This window comes from Eptesicus fuscus, chromosome 23 (genome assembly GCF_027574615.1).
Source record: "Eptesicus fuscus isolate TK198812 chromosome 23, DD_ASM_mEF_20220401, whole genome shotgun sequence".
Classification (NCBI taxonomy): domain Eukaryota; kingdom Metazoa; phylum Chordata; class Mammalia; order Chiroptera; family Vespertilionidae; genus Eptesicus; species Eptesicus fuscus.
The window spans coordinates 6,384,148-6,400,024 of record NC_072495.1 but is presented as its reverse complement, the minus strand read 5'-3'; the positions used below and the strand labels follow the sequence as shown (position 1 = coordinate 6,400,024).

General features: G+C 52.1%; 1 long non-coding RNA gene and 1 other non-coding gene across 2 annotated transcripts; one reads left to right on the top strand and one right to left on the bottom strand.

Moving 5' to 3' along the window:
* Positions 1–1,008: 1,008 nt before the first annotated feature.
* LOC114231963 (U6 spliceosomal RNA) lies at positions 1,009–1,114 on the bottom strand. Its single transcript, XR_003617998.2, has one exon. It is a non-coding gene; the product is annotated as a U6 spliceosomal RNA (small nuclear RNA).
* Positions 1,115–11,671: 10,557 nt separating this feature from the next.
* Positions 11,672–15,372, top strand: LOC129148075 (uncharacterized). Its single transcript, XR_008555257.1, has 2 exons — positions 11,672–12,822; positions 13,904–15,372. It is a non-coding gene; the product is annotated as an uncharacterized LOC129148075 (long non-coding RNA).
* The last annotated feature ends 505 nt before the right edge of the window (positions 15,373–15,877 follow it).

The following is a 15,877-nucleotide window of genomic DNA, read 5'->3' as shown; positions in this document are numbered from 1 at the left end:
GCTGAACTCAACAAGTACTTCTCAAGCACTGAGCCGGCTGCGGGGGGCTGAGCACAGGCTCTGCCCGACGGGGCCCTGGAGCAGACGCCGCGCCCTTAGTGGATGACACGGTGCCGTCTTTTCTGAACGCCGCCGTCACCATTTCCCCACGTCTGCACGTTCCCTGTGCTGGGATTGGCAGCATATGTTTCTTGAAGTCAATTAATTTCCTTTTGAAAATTTAAGTTAATTTTTTTTATTATTGAGATGAAATTCAACATAACGTAAAAGCAACCATTTTAAAGTGAATAATTCAGTGGCATTTAGTGCGCCCACAGGGTCGTAGAGCCACCACCTCTGTCTAGTTCCAAAGCATGGACATCACTCCAGTAGAAAACCCCACACCCATTAAGAAGTTTCTCCCTCTCCCCACCTCCCCTTAACCCCGCACCGCCACTCATCTGCTTTCTGTCTCTATGATTTGCCTACCCCGGACATTTCGGGCGAATGGAGTCATACACACGTGGCATTTCGTGTCAGGCTTCTTTCACTGAGCATCACATTGTTGTTGTTTTCATTGATTTCAGAGAGGAAGGGAGAGGGAGAGAGATAGAAACATCAATGATGAGAGAGGATCATTGATTGGCTGTCTCCTGCACGCCCCCTACTGCCGGGGGGGGGGGGGGGGGGGAGATCGAGCCCGCAACCCGGGCATGTGCCCTTGGTAGGAATTGAACCTGGGATCCTTTAGTCCGCAGGCCAACGCTCTATCCACTGAGCCAAACTGGCTACGGCTGAGCATCACGTTTTAAAGCTTCATCCACATTGTTACATGTGTCAGAACTTCATTCCTTTTCATGGCTGCATAATATTCCATTTTATGATTATACCACATTTTGTTTATCCATTCATCTGTTGATGGACATCTGAGCTATTTCCACTTTTTAGCTATTGTAAATAGTGCTGCTATTTTAGCTATTGTAAATAGTGCTTTTATGTTAATTAAGATATAATGGACACATAACATTGTAAAAATATGAATATTTCATGAATGTCCCTGTCATCCTTGCTTGTGAGCCATTTAGTCATCTCTATTTTGTTCCAATTTTCATACATGTGCTGCCAGAACAGGCACTAAATACATTTATTTATTTATTTATTTATTTATATTGTTAATCCTCACCTGTGGATATTTTCCCACTGATTTTTAGAGAGAATGGAAGGGAGAGGGAGAGACAGAAACATTGATGTAAGAGACACATCGATAGGTTGCCTCCTGCACGCACCCTGACCAGGTTCCATGACCTAAATCAAACCTGGGACCCTTCAGTCTGAGGGCTACGGCTAAATACATTTATTTTAAAGGAAAATTTTACATCATTACTGTAAATAGGAAACCTGTATTTAATAAAGTACATACTTAACTCTTAGGAGTAAAAATTTCACCTGCACAACACAGAATCGCCCCCACACAATATCAGATGCAGTAGTAGGAAGCTGGGTGCTGGAGGTGGCTGGCCTGGAGTCTGAACCTGCCTTTGCCATCTGTGTGAGCCTCTGGGCAAGGGTCCTGTCCTTCCCCAGCCTCAGCTTCCTCAGGTGTTAACTGTGAATCCTTAAAGTCCTGAGTGCGGTGCTCAGCACTGTGTCAGGCACATAGTAGGTGCTCAATATGTGAACGCTGGCAGGCAGGCACCCAGGTCGTAAGCACAGCAGCAGTGACAGGATAGTAGCTGGAGAGCAAGGATCTGCTGTGCGCCGGGAACTGGGCCAAGCGCCTCCTGTGCGTTACCTCACACAATCCCCACAGATTATTGACCCCATTTTGTGGATCAGAAAACAGGCAAAGAGAGGTGGAGCCAGTAGTTGAAGGTCACACAGCAACGACTTGAGCTCTGGGAAAGTTAAATGACAATCTGAGAAGTAACTCCAAGAGTCCCCTGGCATGGCAGGGCTGCCCAAGGCAAGATGGTTGATTGCAGAACAGCTGCCTGCGCCCTTGAGGTCCAGACCTGGTACCTGGCTGCACCCCTGGCCTGGAGGCTGGGTCCTTGCTTCTTCCTCCCGGCAGCGTCTCTCCCTCTCTGGCCCTTTCTCAGGTCGCCAGGACGGGGCTCCCGGAGAGACTGCTCAGCGTCACTCTGTGCTGGTTGACTTGAGTCTGGTTCATGGGCTTCACTAGCCTCCCAGACCCCGCTGTCCCCCAGCGTCCCTCACATCGCCCCTGTATCTGCACGCTCTCTCCTTCCACACTGCACGGAGCTTCAAAGGCTGTCTCGCGGCCTCCTACTAATTATCCGCCACCAGCGCAAAAATGAGCGCGTCTCGAGTTCACACGCATCCATTACACCTTCGTCAGCAGGGGTGTGTGTGACTCACAGTCTCAGCCCGGCGGGAATCCGGTTCCACCCACGGGTGGCCCGAGCACCAGGGAGATGTTTCCTGGGCTGACATAACGAATCCACACAAACCGGGGGGCTTACCACAGCGGACATTTATTCTCCCACAGACCTGGGGGCCGGAAGTCCAAGATCAAGGTGTCAGCAGGCCCACTGTCCCTCCAAAGTCCCCAGGGAGGGTCCTTCCTGCTCCTCCCGGCTCCTGGTGGCCCAGGTGCTCCTGGGCGCGTGGCTGCTCCGCTCCCACCTCTGGCTCCGTCTGTTCATGGCTTTCGCCCCGTGTGCCTCTGCGTGTCCTTTTCCGTCTCTTCTAAGGACACTTGCCACTGGGCTCAAGCACCACCCCGATCCGGTGTGACCATCCAGGTCCTTACATTAATGGCCTCTGCAGAGACCCTATTTCCGGGGTCACATTCTGAGACTCCAGGTGGACGGAAATACTTGGGGGACACAATTCAACCTACGACAGAGGCCTTCCAATGGAAGAGGCGCCTGACAGTCTTTGCAACAGGTTCACAGCGCGTTGGACCCCAGCGGGCACACATGCAAAAGGGCTTAATTGTCCTCCAAAATCCAAGCCTTATCAGCCAAGTTCTTACGAACCTCTCTTCCCGGCCCTCAGCGGCGCCGCAGGCAGATCCTGTCACATTCTGGCCAGTTTCCAGTATTCACTAGTCCAGCTCGGGTCAGGAGAGTTCAAACCTCCACCTTGCTGTCCTCCGCCTCCCGCAAGTCAGCGTGGCTGCAGGGCCCGGAAACCCGGCGTGGGCCTGGCCATCTCTGCCCGGCGCCTCCCTATGTTTCAGGTTCCCAAAGTGCACCAAGAGGGTGATCCCGTGCGCAGCCAAACTCGGCCCACGCTGCCTCACACCGAGGGACCCGGATGTCCTGCTCTTAGACCCAGCGGATGTGCGGATGCGCATCCACCAGCAGGGGGTGGCCAACCTCATTCAGCCTGGGAAACCATCTTCCCACAGAACACCCCCAGCCTGGTGCGCCCCAGAGCGCACTTTGGGAAATGCCACACGGCACAATAGAAGGTATGGCCACAGCTATTCTGTATGCATTGCCGTAGAAGATGAGTTTTTGAGTAAATACACCAACTCTGGGACAATTTTGTGACTTACTCAGAAAACTGGCTTCCAGATCACTGTGGACAAGACCAACTTGGCGGGGAGACTACCGGTGCTCGGCAGGGCCACACAGACCAGAGAGAGGACCAGAGACTGGCTGCCCTAGGCCCCGAGGCAGCAGCCTGAGGGTGCGACTCTCCTAGGGGAAGGTGGCGAGGACTTTCCAGGAAAATTCACACCACGGTGTAGTCCGATAATGTATGCAATTGTAAATGCAACGACAGGGACCCAGCAGAATGGTAATGAGAATAACAATAGAATAACGAGAGAAAAGAGCGGATAGATACATGCAAGGGCCAGGCATGGTTTCACCTGCGGCTCCCCAGGTGGGGATCTGGGTCCATTCAGCAGTCTGAGCCCTGAGAACTGTCAGCCCGGAGCCTGAGTCCAGCGCTTAGGTAGCTGCTGTTTTCCTATCACACGGCGTCTGGAAGCCACCCCACTGCTCGCTGCACAGGGACAACCTTCTGCAACCCTTGGAGACCTCGCTGCACCCAGCTGCCTGGGAAAAGCATGACAGCCTCCGGTGTGATCTGTGCAGGACTTCCAAAGGGCCACCCATGTCACCGGGCTGAGCCCATTCTACGACACTTAACTACATCGACGAAGACCCTTTTCTAAATAAGGTCACATTCACAGGTTCCGCGGGGTGGGGGCGGGGTGGGAGGGGAGGGTCAGGATGTGGACATCCCTTTTATTTGGGGGAGGGGCACCGTTCAACCCACGACAAAATGATGCCGGGTCCTTCCTTTGGTGGGTGGTGGGTGGAGAGAGAGCTGCACACGCCTATGATTATTTTTTCTTTTATCTTTGTCATGATAAATCAATCAAGCCGTCAGCCAGCCCCAGGTCCTTGGGAACGCGGAAAGAGAGCGGCAGATGGCAGAAAGGCACTGTTGCCTTCCCCTTTTCACTGACCTTCATCAACTCTTTAAATGATGCACGTTTTCAGCCATAGGATACCGAACTGCAAGAGAGCTATGGCATCCTGGGCCAGGGTAACGGGGTACCGTGTCCTGGGGGTTGGATGGGGCGCAAAAAGCAGTGAGTTTCAGCCACTGAGTCAGAGCCTCAGGCAGACACAGCCTGGGACGGAGCATCCAGTTTTCCCGCCCTCGTGGTCGGCTGCACGCGTCGCTGGCTGGGGTCATGCAGGTTATTTATTTATTGACTAATAGCCCTGCACACGAATCCATGTGCCAGTAGCTCGCCAGTAGCTCGCTGCCACCCTCCAGCAGCTCACCCGCCCCACCTCCCCCCACCACCCCTCGTAGCTTGCTGCCCTGCCCCCTCCTATAGCTCTCCATTGCCCACTTGTAGCTCGCTGCCCCACCCTCCTGCTGATCCGTGATCCGGTCGTAACAACATTTGCATATTACATCTTTGTTATATAGGATATCCTGTGTTCAGATTCCTGCCTGGGCTGCACCGGAGGGACCAGGGAGGCAGTGACTTCTCGCCACTCAAATTGCAATCAGCCAGCCTCCGGGCTCCATGTTTATCTACTCAGAACTATTTCTGGTGTGTGTTCATAGACAGCACACACCAAAGTATTTGGTATTTGAGATGCAAGCGTTAAGGATAATTAAAGTTAGCTGCTAATGAGCATGCCTAGAATAGAGTCTGTATGTGTGTGTGCATGTGTGTGTGCGTGCGTGTGCGTATGTGTGCTCCATGTGTGTGTTCCGCTGTGTGTCTGCAAAGCAGATGTCTACAAAGCTGCCCCCAGGTGACCTCGCCAATGTCCTGGGTCCTGTGCATGGCCAGAGGGTGGAAAGGGATGGAAACTGGCCTGTCTCAAAATACCCCCTTACCAGATACCCCAGCTCCTCCATCTATCTTCGGCGCCCCCTTCAAAGCCAAGCCCACTCCACCCTATCAAGGAGCATTGCCTGATCACCCTCTGGACTCCTAGACCAGGATTTCATCTCTAGCACCAACTCCGATCAAATTGGCAGGGATGACCTGGAGCCCCGAGTAGAAGAGGATGCTGAGGACTGACTGGGCTGTGAATGATGCTGTGTTAGTTTCCTGGGGTGGCGGGGGGGAGGGGTGTCTGTAACAAAGTGCCACAATCCGGGTAGCTTGAAACTATGGAAATGGGCTCTCACACAATTCCGGAGGCTAGAGGTCAGAAGTGAAGTTGTGGGAGGACCCGAGGACCATGCTCCTTCCGAAGTCTCTAGGGGAGGATCCTTCCATGCTTCGTCCAGCTTCTGGTCCCCACACAGCCCTTTGGCTTGTGGCTGTGTCACTCTAATCTCTGCCGCTGTCTCTGCTTGGTCATCTTCCCTCTGTGCCTGTGTCTTCACATGGTTTTCTCCTCTGCGTGTGTGTGTGTGTGTGTGTGTGTGTGTGTGTGTCCATGTCCAAACCTCCCTCTGTCTATAAGGACACCAGTCATCAGTCAGAATCCAATGACTCATCTTAACTTGACTGCATCTGCCAAGAGCACATCCGTAGGTACCAGGGTCAGGACTTCAACAGATCTTTGGGAGACACAGACTCGTAACAGGTACCATGAGCAATGCTTAGGGATGCTTTTCACGGGTGAGGAAAGGGAAAGGGCCACCGATTTGACTCATCTGCCTTACAGCACTTACTCATGTTATCATTTAGTTGAAATGAGCTCAGGCTGCCATGATGACTAATCTATCTACCTACCCATCCATCCATCCATCCATCCATCTATGATCTACCTATCTTTCTTTTTTTTTTAAATATGTTTTTATTGATTTCAGAGAGGAAGGAAGAGGGAGAGAGAGAGAAACATCAATGATGAGAATCATGATCAGCTGCCTCCTGCCCACCCCCTACTGGGGATCAAGCCTGCAACCTGGGCATGTGCCCTTGACCGGAATCGAACCTTTCAATCTGCAGGCTGATGCTCTAGCCACTGAGCCAAACCAGCTAGGGCTATCTATCTTTCCATCCATCCATCCATCCATCCATCCATGATCTGTCTTCCTATCTTTCTATCCATCCATCTATCCACCACCTATCATGTATATCTACCTATTTGCCTTCTTAGGTAAACCAAAAGTTCCTTGAGATTATATCTGTCTTAGTTCCCTCCGGTTTCTAGAAGGAAATACCACAGACCGGGTGCCGTATAAACTACAGAAACTTACTTCGCACAGTTCTGGAGGCTGGGAGGCTGGGATCAAGGTGCCACGCGGTTGGGTGAGAGCCCTCCTCCTGGCCCGTCCATGGCACCTTTCACTGGGCCCTCCCTTGGTGGAAGGGACAAGGGGCTCTTTCACAAGGACTTACTGTCACTCAGGAGGGCTCCCCTCTAACACCCTCATCCCCTCCCAAAGGCCTGACCTCCCAACACCCTCACAACGGGCATCTGGGTTCCACATCGGAGTCTGGCTGGCGGCTGGGTGGGGGTACACATACATTCAGACCATCCTTGTAGCACAAAGCCTTTACATTTCCCCGCTGTCTGATCTAGGGTCTGAATGAAGTAGTCCCTTAATAAATTCTGGGTCATTAATTAGTCTTCATTTTTTTGACCTCTGAAATATGTCAGAAAAAAAGGTCTCTCTCTCTCTCTCTCTCTCTCTCTCTCTCTCTCTCTCTCTGAAGCATAATCCCCTAAGGGCACCTGAGGGGTGGATGCCTGGGCTTGCTGGTCTACCCTCTGTCTTCTCAGTCCTTCCCTACATTCCGTAGATCTGGTCTACCAAACCCTACCTGTGGACAGGGCGCCCCTCGAATAGGATGGCCCTGCAACTATTCAGCGAGACAATGAGGTCGGACTCACCCATCCAGCCCCTCTTCTGAGTAGCTTAGTTTTCCTAATGGGATGCAGGGTCCTAAAGAAATGGAAAGCATCAGGTTGTGGGGGGATGTGTGTGGGCTGGTTTCTAGCTGTGAGCTATGGAGCTGACATAGCTAAATCGATGGCGAGGCACTAAGCTATCGCCCTGGATCTGGGCATCTGTAAAGCCCAATTATTGACAGCCCGAGTGGACACGTTGCAGGCGGCTCTTCCAGCCGATCAGAGAGCTTTCTCTCCCTGAGAACGGGAGCAGCCCCCGGAGAGAGGGAAACACGACGGCCCGCTGATTGCTTTCACCGTCTGCATGGGGAACCACCCGCCCCCCAACAAGACTCCAGGCCAAGTGCTCCTCTCCACTCGGATCTCGTGGGGAGGACTGAGCGCTCAGTGGTATTCCCAGTTACGGAGAAAGGCGATTCCACCTGACCTGGCTTCAATGTGCCGGCACCGGACCAGCGGCAGGAAGCCTGCCTTCTTCCCCAGCTTCTCTTGGCGTCTTGAGCCACAACCTGGAGCGGCGGGCGGGGGGGTGGGGGGGTGGGCGTGACTTAACCTCTGAGCTTCTTTGCTGCCTCATCTTAATGGTCCACCTTTCCTCACTTCCTAGTCATGCTCTGGGATAAATGAGAATAAAGGCAAAGGAGAGCCACTTCTCTGGCTTTGCCGCCCGCCTTCCTAACTTGCGGGTTTTGTGAATAGGGGCACAAATGGACGGACTTACGCAACTTTGCTTCTTCCCTAGGAGCCCCGGCCATCGCAGGGGTAGCGTTTCACTGCTCACCTCTTTTATGGAGTAGATATTGTTGTGCCCATTTCTTACTCAGAAAGTGAGGGAGGCTGGCCTCAAAGGGAGCTACGCTGACGGCCTGGAACCAACTCCTGCTCCCAACGTAGCGAAGCTCCACGGCGATGCAGACCCCGCGGGACTCGGACACGGGCTCCCACACAGTTACTAAGCCTGGGCTGATCTCAGCCGCCCTCCACGCCCGCTGTGCGGACCGTGTTCTACTTTTTCACAGGCGCCAAGTGCTTTCCAACCTCAGAGCAGGCACACCTGTTCTCTGTGTGGGAGGCTCTTCCTGCTGCACGCGTTTCCTGTGGCCCATCCCGCAGGCCTCAGTTCAAGGTCACCTCTGCAGCGAAGTCTTCCACGCCCCCAGGTGTTAACAAGACCCCCCCTCCCAATTCTATGCTCTCATAGGCACTGCATTTTCTCCTTTACGGAGCTGTTCACACTTTTACCTAAATAACTGTTAATGTCGGCCTTCCCAATGAGTGATGAGTTCCATGAGGAAAAAGACCTATTTGTTTTATTTATTACCGTGACCTCAGCACTGAGCAGGCACCCCATCTGTAGAATGAGTGGATGGATAGATGAAGTCATAGACAGACGAATGAATGAAGGACAGGTGGACAGATGGATGGATGGATGGGTGGGTGGATAATAGATAGATGGGTAGATCAATCCAGATGAATGGATGATGGATGAATGAATAAAGTATGTATATATATGAGAAGGATCCAAATTACCAGTATTCATCATTGAGAAAAAGGTCTAACAACGTTTTAGGTTCCAAATGTTCAGAGGAGTCCACGGATGGGCACCTAGGATATAGTTAGCGGCCCGCATGCCTCTGAGACTCCGGGTAGGCGCCCTCTTTGCCGCTTCCTAGCTTCTGCCGGTGGCAGTCAAGCCTCAGCCTTCCCTGGCTGCAGCTGCATCGCGCCGACCGCTGCCTCCACCGTCACGTGGCCTTCTCCCGGTGTGTCTGTCTTCATACTGTCTTCCCTCTTCTTATCAGAACACTAGCCATAAGGGATTAGGGGTCCGCCCCACCCCGGTATGACCTCATCTTAACTAATAACACCTGTGACAACCTTGAGTCCAAACATGGTCACATATTGGGGGTTAGGACTTCAACATCTCCTTCAGGGGACTCCATTTAACCCATAGCAATCCGTGAACCAGCCGCCTCTCCCGGGTGTGTATCCCAGAGGCTCTGCTTAGGAGGGTAAGGAGACATGGTGAGGATGTTGGAGGCTGCCTGATTTGCCACAGCAAGGAGCCAGAGACGAACTCCCTGTCCATGACGGGGGAGATGGAGAAACTAGCTGTGACACATGCCGATGATGGAGAAAGATGCAGCAGGCAGACATATACTGCATTTGCATACATCATCATGGATCTCTTACAAATATAGTGTGAAATAAAAAAGGCAGGAACTAGACTGAGATTTATGATACAGTACCATTGACATAAATCTAAAATATGCACCCAAGAACAGCATTATATACGTTTCATAAGCATTGGAAAGTGGGTTGAGAGGATTTATTTTGAACGCACTGGAGTTGCTGCCTGTGGGAGGCAGTGAGAAGGGGTAGCAGTAGATGAAGGCAAAAAATAATACGAGAAGGCACAAGCTGGGTCTTGAACAGACAAATGCTGGAGGCGTGGCCTCAACTGGGAAGTGTGTATCTCTAGCAGAATGTACATCCGGGGACCAAATGTTGCAAACAGGGAAGAATCACGCGAGGGACTAATGAATGGCAATTGTGCGGAGGGCTCGGAGGAGTCCCGGGCCCTGCAGGAGCCAGGAGCATGTGGACCTGCTCTTCCTGCGGCCCCCAGGCCCCCAGCCTTTCCTGGAGTGAGCAGCTCTGAGCGTGAGGCTAGATCGGGGTTTCACAGCCTTGGCACTGCCAGCGCCCGGGACCGGAGATTTACCTGTGGTCGCTGGGGAGCACTGAGCCTGTGGGATGCTTGGAGGCATCTAGGTTTTCATGGACAGTTGTGCCTTCGCGCTGACATTAGCAGCTAGCATCCATATACGCTGCAACTCCAAGGTAGGATCATCATCCCACTCCATCGGTGGAAAAACAGGATCGCAGGCAGGGAGTTACTTGCCCGAGGTTTCAGAGCCAATGAGTGACAGAAGTGATGTGAGCCCAACCCGCTTTACTCTGAAACCCCTGCATTTCCCCCTCTGTCACTGTTTTGCTTCCCTGTCTGCAAGAGGGGCCTGACGGGGAATCAGTGTGCCAGCGAGCAGCGGCTCTCCCAACTCTCACTATTGGAGGTGGCAGTGGCCGGTCCTCCGCCCGCGGGGTCAGGCACGTGCAGACTCACAAAGGCATGTACTGAGCGGTGTGTTACTCAGGACTCTCCTGATTGCAAGAGACAGAAGCCTCACCCAGACTAGCTAGCTTCCACCCAAATGGGAATGTATTGGCCCATAAAACTGGGAGGTTCGCTGGGGGGATGGGTTCAGGCATGGCTGGATCAGAGCGTCAAGGACAGAGTCACTCCATGTCTGTTTCCCTCTGGACCAGCCACCTCCTCAGGCAGATTCTCCCCCCTTTTACGTGAAGAGAGCCACCAGTAGAACCACGTTTTAAAGCTGACCGTTTAGAAACCCGGGGTACAGATGTTCTCCGTCCCAGTCGTGCAATCAACATCCCTGAAGCTGGCTGAGTGTCCCACTCGGGTCCCACGCACATCCAGGAACGAATCGCTACGGCCAGGGGCGTGTGGGGCTCCTCACCGTCAGGCTCGGGCTGCCTGCTCATCTTCAGAATCTGAGATCCCCACATCTTACAGCGAGGAGGAGAGAGGAGGAGAGCGAGGAGGATGCTATGGCCGGAAGGCAAGGGAACGGGCCCGGGTGGGTGGAACAGAGGCGCAATGCGCCATCGCTGCACGCCAGGAACTGGGCCAGGTGTGTTCAGCACACAATGTCCCTTAATCCTCATGACAACACCTGTCATTATTGCAGGTTCACAGGGAAGGCACGAGGCTCAGAGAGGCCAGCACCTCCCTTCCAGGTGAGGAAACAGCTCTCCTCGCCCAGAAGCACCTGGGGGAGCGAGGACCTGAGCCCAGATCTGTGTGGCTGGGCGTGCGCAGCTCATCCTGTCCACGGGAACACCCGTGCGCACTGGTGAGCCGCACGAAACCGCCTGGGTGCTTCGTTCCAGGCTCTTAACTTGCAAAGCCAGTCAGCGAGTTCTTTATTGCCACGCGGCGCTGTTAAACGGATGGCTCCGGGAGCCACGGGCTGGCCTGGGAGCAGCCGCACGTGGCTCAGGCCTGCCCACACCCTGGCTTCCAAAGGAGGACGGGACGTCCTAGGCGCCGAGGCCCAGGTGCAGACGTCGGCCGCACCCTTTCGTTTCAGTTTCAGGCCGGCAGAAAGCACCAGGGGCCTTGGCCTTGAGCTCCTTGTGCAGCCCCGTGTCACCCAGAGGTAAAGGCGGCCGAGGGCGGCTGCCACCTTAAAAAGTCCCTCGTGAAGGGCGGCGGGAGACCTCCTGGGAGAGAGCGAGGAGCCAGGGGTGACACAGAGGCCTCTCTCTGTTTGGTCAACACGCAGCTGTGAAGGATGCGTAGGATGAGCTAAATTTGTTTGTTCCTTTCTTTCTCGGAACCGCAGCTCGAGGCTGGGCAGGCAGCTGTCTCGCCCTCCCGTGAGCCCCGTGCAGGCACCAGCATGCTCGGAGGTTGGCTCTCAGGACTCGGATTCCTTGTCTGGGCCCTTCCTGCTGTGGGCGGCCTCCAGCACCCCAGGAATCCGGGGCTAGAATCCTGGGCCAGGGGGCGGGGGGTAGAAATGTGGAGCCACTTACCCCAGACCCGGGGTGAAATCATCACCTTTTAAAAGCAGGCGAGCAGAGCTGCAGAACGCAGATGCCCGGGCCTGGGGACAGCGACGTGGGCCACACCCTGGAAAACCACAGCAGTGCCGGCCGCCCCCGCTTTCACTGCTCAGACCTGTGGGAAACTTGTAAGACACACGCCGCGTGGGGAGGGGCCGCGGCATCCCAGGCCCCGCTGGCTTGGCAGAGTCCCTGCCCGGAATTGTCTGTTTTCGGAAAGCCTTGCCGGGCCACAGCCGGCCCGGCCGCACGCACGGCTGCGGTGGTTTTTCAGAAGTGCTTTGGGAGACTTTCGAAAGGTACCCCGGGGTGGGGAAGTGAAAGGCGGGGGGGCCGGGTTAGAAACTGCTTCTTTATTTCTGGCCTCGCCTGAGCGGCTGCCTGACGGTTACTGCTCGGGTTCTGCTGAGTCAGAAGCATCCCCCAGCTGCTCACCGGAAACACAGCTGCTGGGCGAAAATAACCACAGCGCGGAGCATCGGAGCATCGTGCACCTTCCAGAAAAGAGGGCAGAAAACCTCAAAACAAAAGAGAAAAGCACAAAACAAGAGGTGCTGTCGAAAACGCACGGCGGCTCACGGAGCCAAAGCCCACGGCTCTCCTTGTCGCCCACAGCGGGAGGAGGAGCGAGCGCTAACTGCTTCTCCCCTGCTCCCTGCCCAGGCCCTAAACCCCGGGGCCTGCAGATGTGACCGCATCTGGAAAAGGGGTCTTTGCAGGTGTACTTAACCTAAGGAGCTCAACATGAGGCCATCCTGCATTGCCTGGTGGGCCCTGCATCCAAACACAGGCGTCCGTCCCTGTAAGAGTGAGGCAGGAGGTGAGACGCACAGAGGGAAAGACCAGGTGGAGACGGAGGCCGGCATTGGAGGTACGCATTACAAGCCGAGGAACACCAAGGAGCTGTCACGGCAGCCAGAGAAAATGGCTAGAGCCACCCAGGCCTTCCATTGGCGGGTCTCCCACCCCCACCCCCACCCCCGCCTCCCCCTCCCTCCACTCCACTCTCTCCCCTCCTCCGGTCTGGAAACATTCACAGCGTTTTGTTGCATGTTGTCTTACATGGGCATTGAGGTCAGGAGGCAGGAGGGGTGCCTGGAGGACTCCAGGGACTAAGGAGAAGCTGGTTCTAGATGAGACTCTGTCACAGGCCAGGTGTGTGACCTCATTAACCAGCCACCGTCTCCTGAGATGGCTGAGCATGGTTTGAATACCGGCTCTGCCACTCGCTAACGGTGCGGCCTGGGGTGAGGCAGTTAACCTCTCTGGGCCTCAGTTTCCTCATCTGTACAATGGGAAGCCATTATGCTATGAAACACATAGAGATGTTGAAAAGAATAATTATTCTGAATGTGTCACAGAGTTTCTAGGGAAGTCAGGGCAATTCCTAGAGGCCAAAAACAGGAGGAAAGAAAGCTGATGGCGCAGGACCCGAAATTCTCCAGTAGGAGCTGGGGACGGGAGCCATCACCTTGGGCCACGCAAGGCTGGGAACTGGAAACCCATCATAAAGCTGGGTCTTCATGATCGGAGGGCTTCCGTGAGCTCTTTCCCGCACCCTCCACCCCACCCCTGGTGCCGTTGTGAATATTGAGTTAGTACATGCAAAGCTGTGCTTGGCGGAGGCTATACTCAGCAGACCTTACTGTCCAGTACTTTATAGAAGTGTCTATTGCTTTTGGCAGTTCAGCGTCTTTTGATGGCAGAATCCCAGTTTGCCTTTAGGAAACCACCTCTCTCCCGGCCCCCACGTCCCAGAGGAGGCTGTACAAGCCAGGTCTGGCCAACCAGAGTCAGGGGTTAGCTCGGGGATGGGGGTGGGATCCAAAGTGGTTAATCAGAGTGAATAGTTGCTACAACTATTGGGAAAGAGAAATTTGCTTTTTCTTGGCTCTGCTACCCAAGTGGGATATGAGCCTGGAGCTGCTGTTGGTTCTCTCCGCCGCGCTCAGGAGAGCACGCCTGACGATGACGCCAAAACCAAGGAGAGCAGAGGGGAGAGATAGAGATTCGTGATGACGTGGTTTGAGTTCCTGGAAGCAGCAGTGCCTGAAACCATCAGTTCCTCCCAACTTCCCAGGCAATACATGCTCTTCGTGCTCAAGATAATCTGAGTTGGTCACTTTTGAACAAAGGCCTCCAGACTCCCACAATATCTTATGTGATAATCTCAGCAAGTCAAGGAGGAACGCATCTGATTATTCCCATTTTGTGAGAAGAAATTGAGGCTTAAAGACATTTAATCACTTGCTCAAAATTGCACTGCTAGTAAGTGGCAGAGCTGTGATTTGAACCTGGGGCTGTGATCTGATCTCCTGAGCCCCCGGAAGGCAAAGGAGGATGTGGTTCATGCCCCTAGGCCTTGGGGTCATGCCTTGGGAAAGTCACATGAGTCTCAAGGCCTGTGTGGCTCATCCGTAAAATAACAGAGTTGGTGTGTTTTTAAGCTGTTAAAAATCTGTATGAGTACAAAGGTTACGATGACAATGAACCAGGTGTTCTCAGTCCATAACTGACAGAGGTTAGCATGTGTCATGCTTGCCTCAGAGACAAGATGATTTCTGAACAGCCATACAGTTCCTGTCTCTGTATCTGGATTCTGGATTCTGAAATGCCAAGGAGGTCTGACTCTGGGTAACTTGGATTTAAAAGCAAGAATACAAAAGTCTTTTCTACCGATCCACATATTTACAATTTCTGGCATTTTTCATTCCTTGTGTAGATCTGAGTCTCCTGGCATCATTTTTTTCTTCAGCCTGGAAAGAACTTCTCTTAATATTTCTTATAGTGCAAGTCTGATGGTCACAAATTCTACCACCTCTTGTTTGTCTGGAGAGCATTTTTATTTCGCCTTCGTATTTTAAGGATACTTTCACTGGATATAGACTCTTGGTTGCAAGTTGTTATTTTATTTTATTTTTAATACAACCAACTAAGAATGTCATTCCATTGTCTTATGGCTTGCATTGCTTTTAAGGAAAAATTAGCGATTTCTTATTTGTGTGCATAATATGTGATACATCATTTTATCTTGGCTGCTTTTAAGATTTTCTCTTCATTGCTGAATTTCAGTAATTTGATTTTGTTTTCTTTGGGTTAACCTGCCTCAAATTTGTTGATTTCTTAGATCTGTAGTTTTCTAGTTTTCATCAGTTTTGGAACATCTTCAGCCATTATAATTTCAGGCATTGTTTTTGCCCTCCTTTCCTACTTGGATTCTAATTACAATGTAGGGTCAACCATGTAATATTGTTGCAAAGAGCTCGAATACTGTGATCATTTTTTCTAATGTAATTATTTCCTTTTGAATACTTTTGAATAGTTTCTATTACTATATTATCATGTGTATTAATTTTTTGCTCCTGCAATCTTTAATATGCAGTTAAACCTATCCAGTAAAATTTTCATTTTAGATACTGTATTTTTCCTCTGTATAGTTTCATTTGATTCTTTAAAAAAAAAAAAAAAAACCTACCATTTCTCATTATGTTCATGTTTCCTTTTAAATCTTTGAACATATTTGTAATAGCCATTTTAACAATAGCCTTGTCTGTTAATTACATCTTCTTGGTCATTTTGGCTATGTTTATATTGACTGGTATTTCTCCTGTAATAGGTCACATGTCCATGCTTCTTCAGGTGTCTAGTAATTTTTTTATTGGATGCTAGACATTGTTAATGTTATGTGGTTGAATATCTGGATTTGTTGTTTCCCCCTGAAGTTTGTTTGTTGGGCAAAGTTACTTACTGGTCAGCTTGATTTTTTGAGGCTTTTAAGAAAAGTTTTGTTGGGAGTGGATCTAGAGGAATTGTTCTTCTAAGGATCGTTTAGCCCTGCAGCTAAGGTGTGACTTCACTGTGGTCTATAATGAAGGCCTGGGGTGTCCAGTTAGCCCCATTCTGGCTTGCTGAAACAAGGATCCCCC